Raw genomic sequence first — 22943 nt, forward strand, 5'->3', positions numbered from 1 at the left:
GGGGGAACCACATTAGGGTCCAAGTTCCCTTTCAGAACCCTAATCCATTCCGTAACCAACCGTCTGATACTAAACAGATACAAAGACCGGTTTCAAAATGGAACCAGCCAACAGCGGGAAAGGGATTCCGCCCGCCTGTCCACCGGATCCGTGAAAACCAGGGAATCTTCCACGGGCACAATGCTAGATTTGTTCAACCTGGAAACAGGGTGATCCTCCTTTGGTGGCACCGTCCAACAGTTGGAGACCGTATCAGCAAAAGGATACCAGGGTTTAAAGCGTTTTGGCACCACTAGCACATGTTTAACGTGCTCCCATTGGTCATTCCCAATATCATGAAAAATCTCAGGACAGGGAAAAACCTTGCCAGACATTTTTTGTCTTGCGGGAGCCAAAGGCCATCCGCGTCCCTGCCGAAGTAGGTGCAGTCATTTTTAAAGTTTTCCTCACTGAAACAATCAGGGCTTCCACTAAAGCACGTTCCCGCGCTGCAGCTAAAGAAGACAGGTCCTCTTCACCATCTGACTGCGAGGACAGCGACCATTCAGGTGGGGGCGTCTGTGGCGACCACATCAGCCTCTGAATCAGAGGACTCCACCACTGATAAAGAAGGCAGCGGCCGTTTCCGGCTAGTGACCGTTCTCATGACAAAATCAACTTTTGATGCCAGGCTTTCCAGAGCTGCTGAAATCGTGGACAGCGACTGCGATCGGGAGTCGCACAGTGGGTCTGAGGGTGAAATCACAGGCTGGGACTCCATAATTAAAGTACATAAAAAAGGAGTACTGTCACTTTAAGCGCCGATCGCGGTTCCCACCATTGATCACAGTGGTCTGCAGAGTCCACCTTTAATATACACTAACAGCAGAGTGTGTAGGGATATGCCTGCAAAGATCCCAGTACTGTACCACCTCCAGAGAGAACCCTCTTGAACATCCTATGCAGTAAGGCTTCACGGCCGGGATCCCTAACGGCAATGGCGGCGGCAGCACCCCGACAGTCGATGGAAACATCAGATGCGGTGCCGACATCGCTGGACTCCAGGACAAGTAAGTGTCCTAATATTAAAAGTCAGCAGCTACAGTTTGTGTAGCTGCTGACTTTTAATTTTTGGAGGGGAAGGCGGAACTCTGCTTTAACTCAACTCGCCGTGTTTGGTGCCGGTTATGACCCTAAGAACACCATCCCTACAGTTAAGCACAGAGGTGGAAACATGATGCTTTGGGGCCATTTCTCAGTTAAAGGTACAGGCCAACTTTGCTGCATTGGCGAGCCAATGGATGGGGTCATGTATTAAAAAAATCTTAGATGAGAACCATCTTCCCTCAACCAGAACACAAAAGATAGGTCTTGGATGGGTCTTTCAGCATAACATGACCCAAAAGATACCACTAAGGCAACAAAGGAGTGGCTCAAGTAAAACATTACGGTCATGGAGGCGCCAAGACAGTCTCCATACCTTAATCCTATAGGAAAAGGAGCTGAAAAACTTAAAAGTTGCCAAGTGACAGCCAAGAAACCTTAAGGTTTTAAAGAAGATCTGTGAAGAGTGGGCCAAAGCCCTCCTAAGATGTGTGCAAACTTGGTCACCAACTAGTAGAAACATCTTACCTCTGTGTTTGCCAACAAGGGTTTCTCCACCAAGTACTAAGTCATGTTTTGCTTGGGGAATCAAAAACATATTTTACTCCCTGAACTGCAACTATTTATAACATTTGTATCGTGTTTTTTCTGGATTTTTGGTTGATATTCTGTCTCCATCATTTAAAATACACCTATGATAAAAATTATTAGGCCCTTTATTTTATTGTAAGTGGGCAAACTTACAAAAATCTGCAGGGGAATTAAAAAATTATTTTCCCCATTGTACATACTATTAGATTTCATCAGCGGCCATACACTCATACGTACACAGTATATAAAATTTACAATTAGGTTATTATACAGCTACCAGATGGTAATTACACACTGGCTGGGCTATCCCAACATACAACTCCAACCACTCCCAGCTCGATCTATCGACTGACTTCAGAACAGTCAGCCTGTTGGACTTTTCTAGCAATGTTCCATGGGTCAAAGGAAAGAAAAAAAATGTATAGTGTATGGCTTGCTTAAGTCTTTACAAGTGGGATGCCCAAACAAGGGATAGGCAACATCATGAACCATGTCACCAGGCCCACATAACCTAAAAGTTCAAAAAGGCGTTTGCAAATATGCAAAAACAACAAAAAAGTAAAATAAATCCTTGCCGTCCGGCGCTAAACTAAACAACAGTTTTTCTCACTATACAGTGTGGGGCTGGTCCCCATCACCCACAAAAACACATGGTAAAGCAAACCTGTTCTTTTGAAAGTCCAAACAGAGCTCCTCTTTAAGGCTCGCTTCACATTTGTGCGATGCGGTAACGCTGCGAATATGCAGCGTGATCCCGCATTGCATCCGCACATCTTGCAGTTCACACTGCCATATGCGATACGCAGGAGGTGTCAATTAAATGTTAACGACACCCCCAGTTTGATCGCATATTGCAGTGCGATCTGCAAGTTCGCACAGAATCGGATCGCACAAGTGTGAACCACTGTGCGATCCGATTCTGAGGCAGCTCAAAAAATGCCTCATGTGCGAGTTTGCTGCGGATGCGCTGCGAATTCAGCCATAAAAAGTGTATGGCTGAACTCGCATCTGTACAGGAGATCGCATGTAATGAAGGAGCAGTGCGCTTCGAATTACATGCGATCAGCGCATCCGCACAAGTGTGAACCGGCTCTCAGATTCCCTTCTGAGTCTCAGGTTAGAGCATTTCTGTGCTCTCTTCCTGTTCATTTAAAGTCCACCTGAGCATGGACTCAGGTAACTCACAATCTCTGGACCAGAACCTAGCCTGTCACAGAGGTAGGAAAAACCCGGGCCGGATTCCGGTTCAGTCTCTCACTACAGAACGTATGCAAGGCGAAATATAGCGATTATCTACTACCTCACCTCGCAAACCGTCACAGTCCTGACAGGAAAGGAAGGCATCCTATCCTTCAGACCATAGGACTTGACTTAACCCGTCTAATCCACCTTGTGATGATGGAATAAGGCTACTGAGACTTAATGCAGGCGGAAAGGCCACTTTGCATGAAAGTCCAACAGATTGTCCCGGATAGGCTCAAAAGGTGGCTTCTTCAAAACCGTGTACCAGGTTGAGTTGCACGTCATCTCATTGCAGGTTTCATGATGGTTGCAATAGTAGACCCATCCTGAGCAAACTTTGGCATGGCTACTTGTGTCAACATGGGGGACCAACTAAGGCTGGCAAAACATGTTCATGTACTTAAGATTTACAAACCCCATATTTCAGGAGGTCAAACAGACTAAACAACTTTCAATTGTTACCAATTAGGCAGGCCCTTGCACTATAGATAAAAGTTAAATCTAAAGAAAAATTGTACAAGAACATGTACTGTATGGCCAGCCTAAGACAGTGATCAGGCTCTTCCTTTCTAGGGTAACAAGGACCTTCAGGACAATATCACCAGGTATTTGATCAGGTATTTGATCAGAGCTGCAGATTTAAAGAAATGTGGGGGGGGGGGGGGATACCAAAACAGTTTATGCGACAGTGCTGCAAACCAAAAAGGTCATCCAGTCAAGGTTTACATCTACTTTAAAGTAAACCTTGCTGAGTGAGTCCTGGTTCACATACGTACAATGACAAAGCGCACTGCTCTGAAAATCACATCCGATGTCTGTGCGATGCAAATTCAGCCATACAGAGTGTATGGCTGAATTTGCATCGCATTTAGACACAACTCACACAGGACCCTTTTTTGGGTCCGCACCAGAATCAGATCTCGCATGGGTGTTCACACCTATGTGACAGTTCGCACTGCGATATGCAAACTGATCTGGGGGTGTCGTTAACTTTGTATTGACAACCCCAGCAATTCGCATATGGCAGTGTGAACTGCCTGCGAGTTGAATGCGATGCGGGAACCCGCAGTGGATTCGCAGGCTTCCTGAATCGCATACTTGTGAACCGGCACTTAAATATGTGGGCAGCCATTGCGGACCTCTCCACCTGAAACACTAGCTGCACATCACATCTGACTGCATACATTTTTTTTCTGACTGAAAAGTAGTGAAGCCAGAATCTGCATTTTTCAAGAGGTGTCAAATTGTAACATTAGTATAACTTAATATACACTGCTCAAAAATATTAACGGAACACTTTTTAATTAGAGTATAGCATCAAGTCAAGGAAACTACTGGGATATTGAACTGGGCAGCCAAGTAGCAGAGGGGGTTAATCCGTTTCAGCTGAAATAAACAGATGCACTAGATGGGCAACAATGAGAATTCCTCCAAAACAGGAATGGTTTTACAGATAGAGGCCACAGATTTTTTCCCTACTCTTTTCTGACAGTTTTTCACTAGTTTTGCATATGGCTAGAGTCAGTGTCACTGCTGGTAGCATGAGGGGATACCTGGACACACAATACATGAGGGTGCACAGACAGTATATCTCCTCCAGGTGGACACACAATACATGCCATTGCTAGAAGGTTTGCTGGGTCTCCCAGCACAGTCTTAAGAGCATGGAGGAGATTCCAGGAGACAGGCAGTTACTCTAGGAGTAGCTGGACAGGGCCGTAGAAGGTCCTTAACCCATCAGCAGGACAGGTATCTGCCTCTTTTGTGCAAGGAGGAACAGGATCACTAAAAGAGCCCTACAAAATGACCTCCAGCAAGGCAATGGTCTAAATGTCTGACCAATCAGAAACCGACTTCATGAGGGTTGCCTGAGGGCTCGACATCCTCTAGCCGGCCCTGAGCTCACTGCCCGACACTGTGGAGCTCAGTTGGCATTCGCCATTGAACACCAGAATTGGCAGGTCCGCCACTGATGCCCTGTGCTTTTCACAGAGAAGATCAGGTTTACCCTAAGCACATGTGATCGACATGAATGGGTCTGGAGAACATTATGCTGTCTAACATCGTTCAGCATGACCTGTTTGGTGGGGAGTCAGTGCTGGTCTGGGGAGACATATCCATGGAGGGACGCACAGACCTCTACAGGTTAGACAATGACACCCTGACTGCCATTAGGTATCGGGATGAAATCCTTGGACCCATTGTCAGACCCTATGCTGGTGCAGTGGGTCCTGGGTTCCTCCTGGTGCACGACAATGCCCATCCTCATGTGATGAGAGTATGCAGCCAGTTCCTGGAGGATGAAGGAATAGATACCATTGAATGACCCCCAAGTTTGCCTGACCTAAATCCAATAGAACAACTCTGGGACAATAAGTTTTGGTCCATCCGACATCACCATGTTGCACCTCAGTCTGTTCAGGAGCTCAGTGATGCCCTAGTCCAGATCTGGAAGGGAATAACCCAGGACACCATCCATGGTCCCATTAGGAGCATGCCCTGAAGTGGTCAGGCATGCATACAGGCACGTGGGGGGCCATACAAACTACTGAGTACCATTTTGAGTTGCTGCAATGAAATGTCAGCAAAAGACTAGACTGCTGCATCATTTTGGAGGATGGGCACGTTTTCATCAGATCTCCCATAGAGGAGAGTGGTGCTCTGACAGGTCTGTCTCTTCACAGTGAGCGGAGACGGACCTGTCATCCGCTTGCTCAGCGGAAATCAGCGGATCAATCCCCGCTGAGCAAAAACGAAGTCCGACGGGTGGAAAGCCTGTGTGAAAGGACCGTAAGTGTTCCTTGACTACACGAATGAAAAATTAGGTCTTCTCATCCATTAGAAAGGGCTATAGATTGCTTCAGAACGGTGTACATCTCAAACCAGAAAATCTCTTGGTATAAAAAAAAAAAAACCACGATTTTTTAAAAGCACATTTATATGTATTTAATCTGTGAAATTCAGCGGTTTGCTTGGAGTTAAGCGTTATGAATTTTCCCCAGCATAACTGGTCTGGCGTATTATCCATACCTGCAGGAGGGCCACCATATTTCCTCTGACCTTTAACCTGTGCAAGATTAATATTACAGTTTTTCATCCACTCCAGAAGGGAAGCTCTATTGTCTTTAATCAGAGAATGAAGCCAAGCCTGTGATAAATAAAAAAATTAACAAAATTCCAGTTTCATGTTCAGCAATTAAACAAGGAAAATCAGCAGAGATGAGAAAGCATTCTTACTACTTTAGGTTTATAACTTTTCACTGATATTCTGCTTGTTTTTGACACTGTATAGTCAATTACAGTACTAATTAAAGGGAAAAAAAAACACATCTTTCGGGTGCCAGTTTTCAGCAGTCTGGATTGGCTAGTGTGGGATGTCATTCCTGCGCTACACAGAAATCATATCCCCAAACACTGGCACTGTTGGAAATGTAAACAGAGCTGCATATAAGCAGCTCAATGGACATTCCTTAGAGCAGCCTTTTTCAACCAGGGTGCCCAGGCACCCTGGGGTGCCTTGAGGCTTCTTCAGGGGTGCCTTAGAAAAATGCCTGAAAATTGATCAACAAATTTTATACAAGCCAGTAGGTGGACGAAGCCTGCCTTTTAGATACACAAAGCCACGGGTTTTTGTTGTGCACCATTATGACTTTCTAGACACTGCCATCCTAACAACCTATGAGATCATCAGTTGAAAGGAGGATGTCAGTTGCCTCCACGGCATCCTTGTTTGACCCTCCTCGGTCTCCCTCCCTCAGCACTGGGGTGACATTAGCTGACTGATGGAGAGAAATTGAGAGAGAAGATAAACATTGGAATACTAGTCAGTACAATTGTGCAAAAGTGTATTTTCTTTGGAAGAAAAAAGTTCCTCCAACGTTGGGTGTCCTAGGTGTGCGTGGATGTTGCTGTCCTAGGTGTGCGTGGATGTTGCTGCCATATGTAAAACTTTCACAATAGTTTTTTACATTTTAGAATGGGGTGCCTCGAGACTGTCCATAATTTAAAAGGGCGCCTTGAGATTGTCAAACATTTTAAAGGGTGCCTTGACTGAAAAAAGGTTGAGAAACACTGCCTTAGAGGGTTGCAAACAGATAGGTGTGTATTTTAATGCAGAGGAGACATTGCAAGTCTCTTCTGTAAGAGCCTGTCTGTTATTTTGTTTAATTTTGTTCTACTTTAAAGGGGTTGTAAAGTCTGAAGTTTTTGCATTCTATGAATTAAGATAAAGCCTTCTGTGTGTAGCAGCCCCCCTAATACTTCCCTGAGCCTATCTCTATCTAGCGATGTTGCAGGAGACTCTCCATCATTGGCTAAAAAGGCAGCGTGACACCATTGGCTCCCGCTGCTGGCAATCAAATCCAGTGAGCCAATAAGGAGAGAATGGATACAGCAGCTCGGGTGCCCCCACAGCAAGCAGCTTGCAGGAGGGAGGGGCCAGGAGCTCCGGCAAGGGACCCGAGAGGAGGAGGAGGATCGGGGTTGCTCTGTGCAAAACAATTACACAGAGCAGGTAAGTACAACATGTTTGTTATTTTTAACCAATAAAAACGAAACTTTACAATCACGTTAAATCTTAAAGTGGAACTGTAGTCTGCTTACATAATTTGTAATAAAAAAAAAACATTTGCCATTCTGAAGCTTCCTTCCAACCACTTTGCATATATATATATATATATATATATATATATATATATATATATATATATTAGGGCTGCAACTAACGATTAATTTGTCTGTCGACTAATCTATTGATTATTTTTTCGATTAGTCGACTAATCTAACGATTATTTTTATTTTTAATTTTTTTGCTTAATCTAGTGTTCTTTCTTTGATTAGTTAAATATTCCTTTGAATAACTTTACAAAAAAGGATACGTACAACTTCTAATATAATATTTCAACTTTTATTAAATTTTTTCCAAAAAATACTTCAATGTGGTTGAAGTTTTTACAGTGTACAAAAATGAAGTGGCAAAAATAAAATGTAAACAACACTTTAGCATCAGGCACAAATAATGCCATTAATTCAGAACCAAAAGCATTCAAAATGCCATATAAATTCTAAAAAAGCACTGCTCAACACTATGTGTGCAAAAATGCAAGAGAGACACAAAGTACCAAACACTTTAGGGCATCAGGCATGAAAATGCCATATCTGCCTAACACTTTAACTTCTTTAAAGTACAAGTCAGCTCTTGTAACGCTCCTGCGTTTTTGTAGTAGGCTGGATTTGCAGCTGCAGAATCTCCACTCAGTAGTCATGTAGAGATGTGTTGAATAACCAGATCCAACTCTCCAGACTCATCACTGTGGGCCCGTCAGCTTCAGCATACAGATATACACACACTCAATAAGATGTTCCTGGAGTGATAGGATGTATATGATAGTATGAAGGTGATGTGCTGAAGGGACAGGTGTGAACAGTGACAGAGATGGTAAGCACTTGATAGAAACGTTCAGGAGAGTATTAGATAGTATTTAGGTAGAATGCAGATAGGTTAGTAATCGAGTATGGTAACAGGTGGTAAGGACAGCAGATGACAAATACAGGATAGGCTAACCCAGTGCAAGGATAGATGGTAGTAGACTCAAGAGCTAGCAATCTATGTAACAGTGCAGATGATAGAATTAGTATGCATAGATAGTAACAGTCCTTAATGTGCAGAGGTAGGTAGTGTAAGTTAGGTTATGGAGGATTCCCCTGTGGGGTACTTATCACTAGTAAGGTTAGTAGTAGAGGGGTCCAGTAGTGAGGGAGTGATGCGGTAGCGAGATACAGGGATCAGTAGCGAGGTTCCGGTCTGTTCCAGGTAAAAGCAAATAGCTGGAGGTTCCGGCAGCGAGGCAAGCTTGTAAGCATGTAGACACACAGGCACAGGGACGTTGAACGAACAACGTGAGAGAGAACGCCGGCGGTTGAAATAGCCGCTCAGAGCGGCGCTCGGCGATGACGTCATCCATCTTAAAGGTGTATGCGTACCACCTAATTAGAAAGGTGGGACGCATATTGAAAGGAAATGGAAATTAAGGGTACCAGAGGTACCAGAATCTTACAGTACCCCCCCTTAAGGCCGGCTTCGGAAGGCCTATAGCACTGGTTTCTCCGAGTATTTCGAGTGAAACCTTCGTATAAGCCTAGGTGCGTGAACATCAGAGGTATCCAACCAGGTGTCGTCTTGGGGTCCATAGTTCTTCCATCTTATGAGATACTGGAGTCTTCCTCTGTGGATACGAGAATGCAAAATCTCCTTAATCTCATATTCTTCTCCGCCTTCAACTTGTACTGGAGGTGGAGGCAAGATGGTAGGCCTTATTCCTTGGTTAGGAACATGGGGTTTCAGTAGCGACACATGGAAGATGGGATGGATCTTGAGATCTGCCGGTAAGGTGAGCTGTACTGCAGCTTTTCCAATAAGTTTCTTAATTGGGAAGGGTCCCAGAAATAAAAGTCCAAGCTTTTTGCTAGGGATCTTTAACCTTAAATTTTTTGTCGATAGCCAAACGAGGTCCCCAATAGCATACTGAGGAGAAGGTCTTCTACGAAGGTCGTAGTACCTTTTTTGTTGACTATGAGCGTGTGAGATAGTGGTATTAAGTAAACCCAGAGAGTCTTTTATTTGGGTAAGATAGTCCGAGGCTACTGGGTTACTTGATGGTAGGATGCGTGGTGGAAGAAGTGTGGGATGAAACCCATAGTTCAAGTAGAACGGACTTTGCTTAGTAGTACTGTGGGTTGCGTTGTTATAAGCAAATTCCGCCAGAGGGAGAAGGTCCACCCAATCATCCTGTAGGTATGATGTGTAGCAACGCAGATATTGTTCTATACACTGGTTGACTCTTTCAGTCTGTCCGTTGGTCTGAGGGTGGTAGGGTGAAGTGAGCTTTCGCTCAATCCATAATATTTGACAAAGAGCTTGCCAAAATTTGGAGATGAACTGAGAACCACGGTCGGATAAAAGAGTCTTTGAAAATCCATGTAACTTGAACACACGTTTCATCAGTAGTTCCGCTGTTTGTTTAGATGAAGGTAGTCTACGGATAGCGATGAAATGTGCCATCTTTGTCAAGTGGTCCACTGACACTAGAATGGTATTAAATCCTTTAGATGGTGGTAGTTCTACTATAAAATCTAAGGACACAACTTCCCATGGAACCTGGGGTATTGGTAGACTGCAGAGTAGACCAGATGGTTTTGTAGTGTCAATTTTGGACCTTGCACAGATGTCACATGAAGAAACGAATTTTTGTACAGACGTCTTCATATCAGGCCACCAAAACTGCCTGGTAAGCAAATTAAGGGTTTTCGTCATACCCATATGTCCTGCCATGGGCACATCATGTGATAACTCCAAGATCTTGGTGCGCATAGTAGGGGGTATGTAGAGTTTGTCGTTGTAATAGAGGAAGCCTTCTGCATCAGTACTTAGTTGTGGTGGAGGTGAATCCAATCCTATACTGTGCAAAATCTCTTCCTTCAGGGAACGAACAACCCCAATAATACGTTCATAGGGTATTATAGGAATAGAAGGGATTTCGGCGCAGTTATCTTCGGTTAATCGTGATAGCGCATCCGCTTTTTTATTTTTGTCTGCAGGCGTGTAGGTCACTAGGAAGTTGAATCTTAGGAAGAATAATGACCATCGTACCTGCCGGTGGGAGAGAGTTTTGTTAGTCTGGAGGTATTGAAGGTTTTTGTGATCTGTATATATGAGTATTGGTAACTGGGTACCTTCAAGTAGATGTCGCCAATTCTCCAGTGCCAGTTTTATGGCAAGCAACTCCTTTTCACCCACTGGGTAATTCACCTCTGGGCTGCTTAGTGATTTTGAGAAGAAAGCAACTGGGTGGAGTGGTGAAGTATTTGTTGGTCGTTGGGAGAGAACTGCTCCTACTGCCATATTTGACGCATCTACCTCTAGAATATATTGGAGGGGTGGGTCTGGATGGCGTAGTATGGGAGCAGAAGTAAAGCTTGATTTTAACAAGCAGAAAGCTCGATTTGCTTCTTCTGACCATTTGAATGGTTTCTTTATACTTGTCAGTTGTGTGAGAGGTCTCACAATAGCAGAAAAGTTCTTGATGAACTTCCTATAGAAGTTTGAAAATCCAAGGAATCGCTATAATGCCTTACGAGTTGTTGGTATAGGCCAGTCCAGAATACAGGATATCTTGCTCATGTCCATCTTAATTCCGGTTTTGGATATGATGTATCCTAGGAATAATATTTCTTCTTTATGAAATAGGCATTTTTTTAATTTCACGTATAGATTGTGTGCGAGTAATCTGGATAACACAAGTCTTACATGTTTTATATGTTCAGACAGAGATCGAGAATAGATAAGTATATCGTCCAGATATACTACAACACAAACATCAAGTAAGTCTCTAAAGATGTCGTTTATGAACCTCTGGAAAGCTGCGGGAGCATTACACAACCCGAATGGCATCACAAGATATTCGAATAATCCGTATCTGGTTCTGAATGCTGTTTTCCACTCATCTCCGTCACGGATTCGGATTAGGTTGTATGCCCCTTTTAGGTCCAATTTAGAGAAGTAAGTAGCCCCACGCACTTGTTCGATGAGTTCAGGGATGAGCGGTAAAGGATAGCGATCCTTTATCGTAATCGTATTTAATTGCCTATAATCGATAATCGGCCTAAGACTTGAATCCTTATTGCGGACAAAGAAAAGTCCTGCAGCTGTGGAAGAAGTAGAGGGTCTAATGAACCCTTTTTTCAAATTCTCATCTAAGTATTCCTTGAGATGAGAAAGTTCATCCTGTGAAAGAGGATAAACATGACCGAAAGGCAATTTGCTGTTAGGGAGTAGATCGATAGTGCAATCATAATCCCTATGGGGAGGCAACACTTGAGCATTTTTCTCAAGGAATACTTCGGACAGATCCTGATAGCATAATGGTGCAATCTCATCTGACACCACAGACAGGATCTTTCCAGAAGATAGGAGGTTACACGTAATCTCGCAATAGTGAGAAGGGAAAGTTAAAGTCCGTCGGTTCCAATCTATGATTGGTTGATGTGTGTGTAACCAAGAAAGTCCCAAAATAATGGGATAATGGGGTGAAGGTAGTATATCAAAAGTGGTGGTCTCCATATGAGACTCGTTAGCAGTGACAAGGAGTGCTTGTGTCTGGTTGGTGATTGGACCAGAAGATAGCGGCATACCGTTAATGAAACTAACAGAAACAGGTTTAGGTTTTTAAATAATAGGTATTTTATTTAAGGTAACAAAACATGTATCAATATAGTTCCCACAAGATCCTGTGTCGATCATAGCCTTGGTGGTAATCCTAGTCTGGTCCCACTGTAATGTTAGATGAACAAAGAGATAGGGGTTAGAAAAGGAAGTCGTTAATCCTCCTAGCAAGACATGTGAACACTCACCCTCTTTTTTGCGGACAAGGGGACAGACGCTTATCAAATGATCCGGGGATGCGCAGTACATGCAGAGGTTTCTGGATCTTCTTCTGGCTCGTTCAGTAGTTGATAAAGGTGGGCGTATGGTTCCTACCTCCATGGGAGTAGGGTCAACGGCCGAAATCCGAGAAGGACTAGACAATGGCATTCCTATTTTCTCAGCCTTTCTTTCTCGCAGTCCCCTGTCGATGTTGATACTGAGTTGTATTAAGGCATCCAAGGTGCCAGGTAAATCCGCTCGGGCGAGCTCGTCTTTAACAGCTTCTGATAACCCGAGTCTGAATTGAGTTCGCAGAGATGTATCATTCCACCCTGAATCAAGGGTCCATCTTTTGAACTCTGCTACAAAGTCTTCTACAGGTCTCCTACCTTGTTTTAAAGCCCTCAATTGAATATCAGCAGTACTCTGCCTATTGGGGTCTTCATATAAGCTAGCGAGTTCCGCTAGGAATAAAGAATAGGAGTTGAGAAGCTGATCATTTTTCTCAAAGAGAGAGTCTGCCCAGGCCCGTGGATCACCCGTCAAATATGAAATAGTGGTACAGACTTTAATTTGATCAGTAGGGTAAGTACGAGGTTTTAACAAAAAAAACAATTGACATGCGTTTTTGAATTCACAAAATTTTTTCCGATCACCTGTAAACACTAGAGGAGGGTTTATTTTAGGTTCAGGGGGCTGAGCAGCAGTAAGCCGTGAAAGACGGGTTACCTGCTGTGTCAGAGTTTTATTTTCTTCTTTTACTTCAGTAAGAGCAAGTATTAATGCATTTACTTGTTGTGTTAATTGTGTCACTTGAGTGGGTAATTCTGCTGAATCCATCTTTTGGGTTCGTTCAATCTGTAACGCTCCTGCGTTTTTGTAGTAGGCTGGATATGCAGCTGCAGAATCTCCACTCAGTAGTCATGTAGAGATGTGTTGAATAACCAGATCCAACTCTCCAGACTCATCACTGTGGGCCCGTCAGCTTCAGCATACAGATATACACACACTCAATAAGATGTTCCTGGAGTGATAGGATGTATATGATAGTATGAAGGTGATGTGCTGAAGGGACAGGTGTGAACAGTGACAGAGATGGTAAGCACTTGATAGAAATGTTCAGGAGAGTATTAGATAGTATTTAGGTAGAATGCAGATAGGTTAGTAATCGAGTATGGTAACAGGTGGTAAGGACAGCAGATGACAAATACAGGATAGGCTAACCCAGTGCAAGGATAGATGGTAGTAGACTCAAGAGCTAGCAATCTATGTAACAGTGCAGATGATAGAATTAGTATGCATAGATAGTAACAGTCCTTAATGTGCAGAGGTAGGTAGTGTAAGTTAGGTTATGGAGGATTCCCTGTGGGGTACTTATCACTAGTAAGGTTAGTAGTAGAGGGGTCCAGTAGTGAGGGAGTGATCCGGTAGCGAGATACAGGGATCAGTAGCGAGGTTCCGGTCTGTTCCAGGTAAAAGCAAATAGCTGGAGGTTCCGGCAGCGAGACAAGCTTGTAAGCATGTAGACACACAGGCACAGGGACGTTGAACGAACAACGTGAGAGAGAACACCGGCGGCTGAAATAGCCGCTCATAGCGGCGCTCGGCGATGACGTCATCCGTCTTAAAGGTGTATGCGTACCACCTAATTAGAAAGGTGGGACGCATATTGAAAGGAAATGGAAATTAAGGGTACCAGAGGTACCAGAATCTTACAGCTCTCTGCCTTCAGGTAATCTTTTGCTGTATTGGCCATTATTTCTGGCCATTACTTTTGCACAGTGTTGAGCAGTGCTTGCTTTTGTTGGACTTGGCGCCTTTAAAACTAGGTTACTTTTTAGGTATGTTTTACATTTACATATACAGTGTTACTGTTGACCAGTATTTTTTTGGTGTGTTATTTGTACATAACACTTTATGGCACCATCAGGCATGAATAATTATGCCATATAAAATAAATTCTGCCTAACACTTTGCAAAAGATGCATTCTGAAGGCAATGCATTATGTGGTGGTTAAAGTAGTAAACCTTACTACTTTAAACCACATAATAATGGTCAACAAAAACACTATGATGTAAATGTAAAACATACCTAAAAACTAACATAGTTTTAAAGGAGCCAAGTCCAACAAAAAGCACCGCTCAACACTGTGCAAATTATAATGGCCAATACTGAGGAATGATTACCTGAAGACAGCCATCTTGTAGTTTAAAGAAGTCCAACATTATAAATACAACCCAAGAGTGCAACGGGGACAGGTTGGGGGCCTGTATCTATATAGCATTGCAATGGAGGAAGGTTAGCATATCAACATGCTCTGAAGTTAGGCATGCTCTTTTTTTAGTCACAATGTTGCCAGCAACTGAGAAAAGCCTTTCAGATGGGGTTGATGTTGCAGGCACAGACAAGTAACTCTTTGCCAGCATGGCCAAGATGGTAAACCTCCCTTCATTTTCCTTCCACCATTTCAGTGGATTTTCTTCCTTTGGAATGGCCTGCTCACTAAAGTACATGTGTATCTCATGGGATGGCAGGAAGGAGTAAAAATACTTTGTAATTAATAACATCCCTTAAATACAAAAAAACCCAGTACTTAACTTAAATAAATAATAAATAAATAAATAAAGGCACTCGGACTCACTTGTGGATAAAATAGGCCGCGGCTTGTTTATTAACTGGTAAACAGAATTAAATAACATCAAATATTACTTTAAAATATCACCAGTCAACCAAGTCATTAAAGAGGAAGTAAAGTAAAAAAAAAAAAACAGAGAAAAAAAAAGCCCTGTAAAGAGAAAGGCATAATGAGCTAGTATGCATCGCATACTAGCTCATTATGTAGTACTTACCTTAAAACGAAGCCCCCGCCGTGCCGCCACCTCAGCGACAGGACGGCGACATGTCCTGCCGTCCCGCTTCCGGGTTCGCGTCCTCCGGCCATCTGATTGGCCGGAGGCGCGATTACATCACTCCCGCGCATGCGCGCGGGAGCCGCCGTTCACGGCACTGAGCTCTGAAGGAACGGCACGGATGGCCGTTCCCTCAGAGCGCCTGCGCCGATGACGTCATCGGCAGTTTGCGCTGTAAATATGTCCTAAACGGTGCAAGTTTGGGAGATATTTATAGCACCTATAGGTAAGCCTTAATATAGGCTTACCTATAGGTAAAAGTTATACAAGAGGGTTTACAACCTCTTTAACAACTCAGGTTGTAATCAACAAGAAATAACAACAAAATTCATAAACATCCATCACTTTAAAAGACAAATTGCAAGAAAAAAAAACGTCCCCCCTCTGCATAGCAGAGGTGACCCAACCAGTTTAATATTTTAAGCCGTGACAAACCAAGGGGAGGGAGGGGAACGCAGGTAGGAGATTGTTGAGGAGATCAAGCCCTGTGGACTCGGGAGCTTGTTTAAATAACGCTGTTCTTGAGGTACCTCAAAGCTCATAGGTGGAAGAGGGCAGGCGGGGAAGGGGCTCATTTGCTACAGACATCAGGGGGATCTAAAGCTGCCTAGCTACACCAACTAAACTGCCTAGCTACTAACCATGGCGGGAATCCCAGAGCGGGAAGGACCAGGAGAGCTGGTATAAGTCAAAAGGTCACTCCCTGTATAAACTAACCCACTGGTTAAGGCTGAACATGGCTGACCCAGGCTACTAGATAGCTTTGCCCTTCCACCATCCCATAAGAAAGAGGGGCTTATATTAGCCCCCTTTCTAATATTCCTCACAACTTCACTGTGAATTTCTTGATCTTGGATGTGACCAGTGTCATCCTCACCATTACTGTGGTGTTCATCTGAATATGAACCAAGCAAAGAGTCCAACATAGACACTTGCCTCTTTTCTGAAAATTTCATGTTTGCACTGGCTGACTTAACCTGTTCCTCACACTGACGTTGATGTGTTTGCTCTTCCTCATATCTTCTTTTCTCTTCAAGAGCAAGAGCTTGGACCTTGAGGTGAACTTTTGAACTATCCTCTGCTGCCAGGAATTTTAGTTTGCGGAATCTGGTGTCCAGGGCTGCTGCAATAAGACATACATTTTCTCCACCGTCATCTCTTAATTTAGTTTCCCGCTCCCATCTTGAGGTCATCTCCTCTGCAGCAACACTTTGGAAAGCCTTGACTGCCGCTGTCTCGTAAATTGTGCTCTGTATGGATTTCTGGAGGCCTTTTACCAAAGGAGGTAGAGCGGAACCAGTCACATAGGACTCCCCACTCAAGAAAACAGTAGCACACTCAAAAGGCCTCAGGACTTGTTCCATTTCCTCAAGTAAGCTCCACTGATCATGTTTTAAATCCAGGAAGCGCTTCCCTCGTGGTGTGACATCAGGATCGGAAAGTGTTGCAGTGACAGGCCACCTCTGTTCAAGCAGGCGACTGATCATGTGTAAAGTACTGTTCTATCTTACAGATACATCATTTATTAGTGCATGATCAGGGGTACCCATTTGTTGTTGATTTGCTTTAAGCTTTGTAGTGGCCAGCTCACTTTTTTTAAAATGTTCCACAAGGCACTTCGCAGCCCTCAGTGTCTTGCTGATCTGGGGATCCCTCAGGGCATGGTTGACAACTAACTGCAATGTATGACCAGCACACCTGAGAGAAGAGATATCAGGATGCTTTTCTTCCAAAATACGCAGAGCAGCGACAACATTTGCAGCATTATCATGGACAACTACAATTACATTGGCCATGGATATCTCAAACTTCTCAGCTGCTTTTTCCACTCAGTTCGCAATGTTTTCAGCTGTGTGGCGATCTTCAAGTGGCATAGTGGTCAGATTGTAGGATGTAAGCTTCCAGTCTACATTAATGAAGTGGCATGTGACACCCAAGTATGCCTCTGTGGCAATACTGGTCCATGCGTCTGTAGTGAGAGCTATTTTGGATTTCACATCTTTGAGTGACGCTTTCAATCTTTCAAAATTCTCCTCATATTTCCTCTCCATCAGCTTCGTGAAATGGGACCTGGAGGGAAGTGTGTATCCTGGGTAAAACGTGTGGATCATCTCACGAAATCCTTGACCGTCTACAATAGAAAGAGGTCTCATATCTTTTACAACCATGTTGAGTGTGCTATTGGTAAGTGTAATGGCCATTTGGGGTGTGCAAACAGTGACATCCTTTTTATGAAAGAAGAAATCTTGTACACAGCTTTGCCTCTTCCTGAGAAAAACAACAAACACAATAATAATAATAATAATTAATAATAAATAATAATAATTAATAACATTACCAATTTACACATGAAATCTATGAATGCTCAGCCTCAATGCTAACAATAATACTGTATTTCAAAGAGGGTAGTAAATCTGCATAATATTTTAAATGAAGTGAACTGAATGTGATAAATAATTATGTTTTGATTACTTTGATTGATTACAATATTAATTGTTTGAGATATCCATGCTTCCATGGCCAATGTTGTAATTATTGCATAATGCTGCAGTGCAGTCAGTGCAAATGTTGTTGCTCTCTGCGTATTTTGGAAGAAAAGCATGGCATCTCAGGTGTGCTGGTCAGATCATTACACTTGTCAATCATGCCCTGAGGGATTCCAAGATCAGCAAGACAGACAGGGCTGCAAAGTGCCTTGTACATTCAAAAAAACGTGAGCTGGCCACTACAAACAGATCCTAAAGCCCTGGCCCGGCCTGAGCAATGAGCATAATTATTACCTAGCAGCTAGCATCAAATTGTAATTATGGAATGTAAATACTACTTACAAAGATGGCTCGTCCTTTTGAGGTCGGAGAGCGCCGGGATGTTTTCTTCTGAGGTGCTCGTGCATAGCACTTGTGCTGCCGTGGTACGCCATTTCAGTTTTGCAAAGGGAACAAAGGACCATTTTATCTGGCCTCTGTTGAAAGAATTCCCATACGCTTGATGATTGTGATCGTGGTCTCGCCGCTTTTTGAGGTAGACTGGAAATTTCTCCCCCAGGAGCAGAAGCCGCCATTTACACACACGCGAGTGGTGTGACGTCACGTGTGACGCGTCAACGTCTTTCACGCACGTCGACGCATTTCCGTAGTCGATTACATTGACGCGTCATTGCAGCCCTAATATATATATATATATATATATATATATATATACACACACACACACACTAAAGTAAACTAAACTCCTTACAAATATAGAACAGCAGCTAGCAAACAGTGTGAATATACAAACACCAAAATAACATGTAAAATAAGGTTGCAGCGCTAAAAACGGTAATAAAGGTGACAAATAATCCAAAAAAAAAAAAGCAAAACATTGTATGTGTCAATTATGTCACATACATATGAAATAAGTTACAGTGTTTAAACAGTGATTTAAAGTGACAGAATAATAATAATTCAGTCCATAGGAAGTCTTTTAAAATAAATCCACAATTGTGCTGATATTCAGTGCTGGTATATCTAAACACTCCTCCACCAGTGATCCTTCACCAAAAATAGGAATGCACACTCACCAGACCGATATGCCGCCTTATCAAGACAGCTACTGCGTTTTAGTGTAATATCAGATCTTGAGCAGAGCCAGACATAAGGGGGTTCACACCAGAGGATATCTCCTCCAATACTCCAGCACAGCAGGTGTAAATCAGCAGACATAGGAGAGAACAAATCTTCTCTTAGTGTAGTATTTATTTAAAACAAAGACATGACAAGCAACTCTAAAAACTTAGTAAAAACATCTGATAATGATCCAAATACAGACAGTCCCCGGGTTACAAACATCCGACTTACAAAAGACTCTTACTTACAAACGGAGAGAGACAACAGGAAGTGAGAGGAAATCTAGCCCTAGGAAGGGAAATTCACTCATGTATAAGTTCTCATAGGAAAAAGGTGTCTCCACTGAAGCTTCAATCCTCCATAAAAACCCAAAATTTTCAAAATCCAGTTGTCAGGGGTGTAGGGGTGCACCAATCTGGAGCTACACTTACAAAATGTACCTTTTCCAACTTACAAAACAAATTCGACTTAAGAACAAATCTACAGTCCCTATCTTGTTCGTAACCCGGGGACCGCCTGTAGTGCAAACATCTGAAGAGCACTTACATGAAAAGCCACCAGACTCACAATAGAACTAGTGGCTATTGACCCCTGTCATGTAGCACTGCTCTACGGCCGTTTCGCATTAGAACGCTTCTTTAGGAGCAGCATTGGTACATGTCAGGGTGCCTTTTATATTGGCGATCCTCACCTGTTCCACATAATTCAGTAATGGGGACGGCGGGGGGGGGCGACCGGAGCATCGCTTCCAGTTCCGCCACCATATTAGTGACCTCACTTCCTGTTATGATGATAGAGAGTGCAGAGGTGGCCGAAACGTCATTTCCTGTTTCGGCGCCATCTTGATGACACTACTTCCTGTTTACTAAGAAACAATCAGCACTCCAAGTTTAACAGGGTTTAACCCCGTAAACAAAAGAAAACACAGGGAAAGCTAGAAAACTCCATAACCTTAAAGGTTATCTGAAATGGGAAACAGGTGAAGAGTCCCAGTACAAAGTACATGTACAGATATGAAAGAATATATGCAAAGAAAAAAAAAAATATAAATATATATATATATATATATATATATATATATATATATATATATATATATATATAAAAAGACATATGCCGGTTTTCGGTAATGCGATATTCTGTATCGCGGTACCACATATCCACGGTATTGATATTGCCATCTTTTTTAAAATACCGTCTGTTCTGTCTGCTGGGCTACCCGTCCCCCCGTGTCTTACCGCTCTGCTCTCCTCCTACTAGAACAGAGCCGCTACTTCCTCTATAGTTCCGGCTCACAGGCGGAGTGATATCAGATGCACTCCACCTGTGAGGAAGAGCCATACACAGGAAGCAGCGGCTTTGCTCTATACTGCAGCTGCATGGTTCCCAGCTTCAGCAAGACACAGTGACAGTGACAAAGCCTAGAGACTACTAAAAGCAAATCAGACTGCAAGTACCTACCTACCCCCACTTTATACTGTCACTATAGAGATCAATATATCTATCTATATGATATATTATCTATATGATAGATATATGATAGAGATTATATATATATATATATATATATATATATATAGTATCTATCTATTATATATATATATATATATATATATATATATATATATATATATATATATATATATATATATAATATATATCTACAGTATAAGCACAGGCATAGCAGCACACATTACATTATTATATAGTCATCAAACAGTGTCCCCTGATAACCCCCAGTTAACTCCTTCACCCCCTGTCACATTGCACACTATAGACAGTATATAGCATTTTTCTATATTTTTGTAATAGTGTGACTTGTGATTTGGTTTACCGCTTGCGACCGTTACTTTTAGGCTTAGGATACACGCCACCTCCCCCCAATAAACATTTAACCCCTGATCATCCCCCATTTAACCCCTTCACCCCCTGTCACTTTGCACACTATATACAGGTATATTCTGACCCAAATAGGTTTAGGGTACCAGCCATCCCCCAAATAAATATTTAATCCCCTGATCACCCCCAGTTAACCCCTTCATTGCCCTGTCACAGTTTTTTTTCTGATCACTATTAGTGTCACAGTTGACATTAATTAGCATTAACGCTAGTTAGTGTCAGTCTAGGGACAGCGCAGATCCCCGCCGCATAGTTACAAAGATAATTTAACCCTTTGATTACCAGTAACACACACATACACACACTAAACACCTCCATTACTAGTATAGTATCTGAACGGATCAATATGTTTGATCTGATCAGAACTATACTAGCGTCCCCAATAGTTTAGGGTTCCAAAAAAGGCAGCGTTAGCAGGATCGGTCACGACAACTGCCAGCACCTGCGTTTAGCCCCTCCACCCCACCCAGGCAAGTGCAGTAATCAATAGATTACCGTCACTTCCAAAAACACAAAACACACGAAACCGCTGCGATAGAGTCAGGCCTGATCCCTGCTAGCACTAGCAGTTTTTTTGTAGCGGTTGAAATAGTCTTCGACAACCAGGTGTGCTTTTTTACCTGTGAGTCACACTAGTGTACCTGTATATTTAGAGGCTAAAATGACCAAACGTTTGTACACTAGTGAAGAGGCCTACAGGATACTGACCATGTCAGATGAGAGTGATGGGGAAGCCTCACTGGCAGAATCAGGGTCAGTATACAAGCCTGTAGACAGCAGTGGCTCCCTGACAGATAGCTCCGACGATGGAGGGGTCCCTGCTAAGGTCAGGCGTACCCGACCCCATTCTGGAGTTGCTGAGGTTCAGATATCGTGGGGTGCTCGTATGCAGCAGAGTGTCGGTACTAGTGACGCTCACACTTCTGGTGAACTGGCAAGCACCAGCGGCTAGTACACCCTGGTCGTAGACATACCAGCACTGCAGTAACACTTGGTGACGTGGCGAGTATCATAATTGCAGTTCAAGCTGGTGCGGTGGCTAGCACAAGTAGTGGCCCCGCAATTCGAAGACAGGCTGTAGAGCCCATAGTGCCCTCTCTGATGCGCTGGCATATCGTAATTAGCAGCCCCCAGATTCTACAGCGTCGTACTTCCTCCATTCACTGCCCAACCCGGAATTCACGTGGAAACAGCCAATATTGATTCTCTTGACTTTTACAAGCTGTTTTTCACAGATTTATATGCTGGTCAATATATCACCGCCGAACCAAATTCGTCCCATGCCAGAGAATTCGGCTGGAAACCTATAACTGTTTCCGAGTTTAAATCTTTTCTGGGCCTATCCCTTAACATTAGCATAATTAAAAGGAGTGAACTGCGGTCATATTGGTCCACTGACCGAGTCCTCCATATGCGCGTGTTCTCTGCTAGCATGGCCAGGGGAAGATACAAGCAAATTCTGCGGTTCATGCACTTCAGTGACAATTAGGGATGCACCGAACCGATATTAGGATCGGATATCGGCGCCGATACTGCAACAATAGCTGGATCGGGGGATTGGTAAAATTAACCGATCCACGGGCCGATCCGGTTTTGCTGAGTCCTGGCTCAGCCGTCCCTTACTTGACGTAGTAGTATGGGATGGGAGCTGCTACTTCCTGTATAGGTCCGGCTCACAGGAGGAGTGATATCAGATGCACTCTGATGCCTGTGAATGAAGGAGCCATACACATGATGCAGCAGCTTTGTTCTGTACTGCAGCCACATGCATATTGTGTATGTGTGTAGTTCCAGATCGGTATCGGTATCGACAGATACACAATGCCAGATATCAGTATCGGGACAAGAAAAGTCGGATCGGTGCACCCCTAGTGACAATGAACTCTGTTGTCCTCGCGGAGACCCTGGATATGACCGGCTCCACAAAATTCGGCCCCTCATAAACCACTTCAATCAGCGGTTTGCAGCCTTGTTTACCCCCCAACAAGTTGTCTGCGTGGATGAGCACCTGATTATGTTTTCTGGCCGCCTTGCTTTCAATCAGTTTCTCCCCAGCAAGCATGCCAGATACGGGGTCAAGCTGTATAAGCTAAGTGACAGGGCCACAGGCTATACAGTTAGTTTCCGTGTCTACTAGGGAAAAGATAGCACTGTGGAGCCCCCCAACTGCCCAGACCACATAGGGAGCA

General features: G+C 43.4%; 1 protein-coding gene and 1 pseudogene across 2 annotated transcripts in view; both read right to left on the minus strand.

Annotated features, from left to right (window-relative positions):
• Positions 1-22943, minus strand: part of LOC309553175 (histidine--tRNA ligase, cytoplasmic-like) — a 246276-nt gene that overhangs the window by 115445 nt on the left and 107888 nt on the right. The gene's annotated exons all lie outside the window — the stretch shown is intronic.
• The window catches only part of LOC309554608 (dead end protein homolog 1-like), a 115113-nt pseudogene that overhangs the window by 77303 nt on the left and 14867 nt on the right, over positions 1-22943 (minus strand). The window contains exon 2 of the transcript in view: positions 5947-6064. The product of the transcript in view is annotated as a dead end protein homolog 1-like (transcript). The remainder of the gene's footprint in view (positions 1-5946; positions 6065-22943) is intronic.

The sequence above is a fragment of the Pelophylax lessonae genome (assembly GCF_965119305.1).
Source record: "Pelophylax lessonae genome assembly, chromosome: 4".
Lineage (NCBI taxonomy): Eukaryota > Metazoa > Chordata > Amphibia > Anura > Ranidae > Pelophylax > Pelophylax lessonae.